The sequence below is a fragment of the Montipora capricornis genome, chromosome 14, assembly GCF_036669925.1.
Source record: "Montipora capricornis isolate CH-2021 chromosome 14, ASM3666992v2, whole genome shotgun sequence".
Taxonomy (NCBI): domain Eukaryota; kingdom Metazoa; phylum Cnidaria; class Anthozoa; order Scleractinia; family Acroporidae; genus Montipora; species Montipora capricornis.
In genome coordinates, this window is record NC_090896.1 from 33345352 (window position 1) to 33347851 (window position 2500).

General features: G+C 39.6%; 1 pseudogene; it reads left to right on the top strand.

Moving 5' to 3' along the window:
- The window catches only part of LOC138032212 (fibroblast growth factor receptor 3-like), a 19623-nt pseudogene that overhangs the window by 10310 nt on the left and 6813 nt on the right, over positions 1–2500 (top strand).

The window sequence follows — 2500 nt, forward strand, 5'->3', positions numbered from 1 at the left end:
AAACATAACATGAGAGTATCCTGAAATTTGGTGAAACCGCAGAAATGATGAATTATTACTCATGTAGCGGTTTATGTAGTGTCCGCGATTACGTAAGCGATTTTGTAGTGATTGTGAAGTCGATTGTGGAGCCGGTTATGTATCGATTATTTGGTCTATCACATAGCCGATTATGTAGCCAATTGGAGGCGATATATGGCCGATTTTGTTGGCGAGGGTATAGCCGTTATGTAGTCAGTGATTATAGCTACTTCGTTAAAGCCGGTAGTTTTGCCGATTGCTAATTTGCACGGATTCAGTCGATCGTGTACTAGCTGTACTGCTGCATAATAATCGCTATACAATCAGGGCGCAGATGCTGAAAGCCAGGCATAGAAATAACGATACAATTTTTGCAATTACTAGTTTTAGGAATACATATCCAAATACATTAATAGTTTGTTGTAAAACACCCACATACTTTTTTACTTTTTAGGTAGAGTTGCCTTTGAAAGGCGGTTGGCGCGAGTTTCCAAGATTGCATATTCAACTCGAAGTGAAGTTAGGACAGGGGGCAATTGGAGAAGTTTATAAAGGAGAGCTGAAGAATGAAAAGGAGCCATAGCTTGTGCAGTAAAGAAGCTTAAAGGTAGAGCTTGCTCCCTTTGGAGCTCATATCACCTGACGTTATCTCCATACGTATATTTTTTTTTCACTTGGGCCAAAGCTTAAAAATTGGCCAAAAGAGCAGGAGCCCAAGGGCCGATTCCTCCGCCCCACCCCCCCCCCCCCCAACTCCCGCCACCCCACCCCGACTCTAATAAAACTGGTATTCCGGAAATTAAAAAAAAGGGTCACCATTCCTTGGTGGTGCACTCCCTCCTCCTGGATCCTGGAGCACCCCGGAGCCCATGAGTAATTTTTAACGTGAAAATTGATGATGACTATCACCAATCAATCTGATGAGTGATCATCTGGAGGCTTATAACTAAGTATCGAAGCTACCTTAAATTTGTTCTTTCCAAATTACTCAACACGCCGACAGCAGAAGGCTACTAAAAACATACATGGCATGAGCGGACCGAGAATAGCTTTACAACACAAGTTGAACCAAGAATACGGACTTTGTACTGAATAAAAACCACGGATTCCAGGGCAAAAAGAACAACACAAATATGGATAAGCGATATGAAGTCACACCAATCTTTATGGAGTGCCATGTTCTGGTTTTGCGCTAACAACCTCCTTTCATTTGAATGACAGAGGGTGCCACAGAGCTAGAAAGGCGAGACCTCATAAACGAACTGAACATTATGGTGACAGTTGGTGAACATCCTAATATTGTCAGTCTTTTGGGAGCATGTACGGCAGGAGGTAAGAATTTGTTCTTAGAGCAATCTTTAGTTTATTGCACAAACTAAAAGCTAGGCAGGCAAACACTTACACAAATCTTTTTATTTTGATGCGGTTTAGTGGCGCAAAATCAAAGCTTTAATAAGACTGACAATTGGGTAAGAAAAGGACAATTAAAGGAAACCTCTAGTTCTTCTTAAGATAATCTTTAAACTTCGGAATCATTGTTTGTAATTTTCTCAAAAAAGTGTTCTTAACAGGAAAAGAATAATTTTAGAATCGCTTATTCACGGGCGCCACCATCTTGAATATCTCGATCTGTCACGTGTTACGGTTACTTCCTCTGACATAAGAGCTTATGTTTAGTCTTAGATATTTAAGATGGCGGCTCCCGGGAAATTTGAAAACAAAAATCGGCGATTCTAAAATTCATTAATTTGAAATACAAGTGCTATCTTTGAAAACTGATTGTAAACTATATTCTCTATGGGTTTGAGTTATTTTTTTTTGTTGGAGAGGAGGTTCCCTTTAAACCTGTCGATCAAACGCAAGGCAAATTCATGAAGTCGGCGATAAGCGCGTGTCAGTGGATGCGAGAAATTTATAACTTAGCGCATTTCGGAACTGCAGTTTTCCTCTGTTTCAGAGCGAGTCTTGATGCGCAACCTTTAAACAAAAATTAGTTTGATTGGCTTGAAAAAAACAATGGTTTCGCACCGAAACTCGCTCTCAAACTTTTAATTCGGAAATGGACTATCGGTTTCGCTCTTAATTCTGACTGGCTAACTTTGTGCTACGTGACTTTTAAGTTTCCTCAATTACAGGGGCTACGTTTTTACAATAAATACAGTAATGAACAAGAGGGAAGTGCTAAATAGGACTCATTCCGATTCCCACAACGTTGTTTCGCTTAAAATTCTTGAAAGTGGTTTGTTTGCAGACTTCCTTAAGCGACTTAAAAATGATACGTGTTCTCATGGGTAAGATTAAATGAGGAGAGAGCATGTGCCAATACAGTCATAAAAATAATAAAAATAGCACTCCTAGTGTATTTCCCATTTCAATAAAAGCAAGTGACTCCTCATTAGCCGAAAGAATGAGAATTCTATTAATTTGCTGGGTTACTTAACTTCAAGCAAGTTGATAAAGGAGCTGCTTTCACAGAATT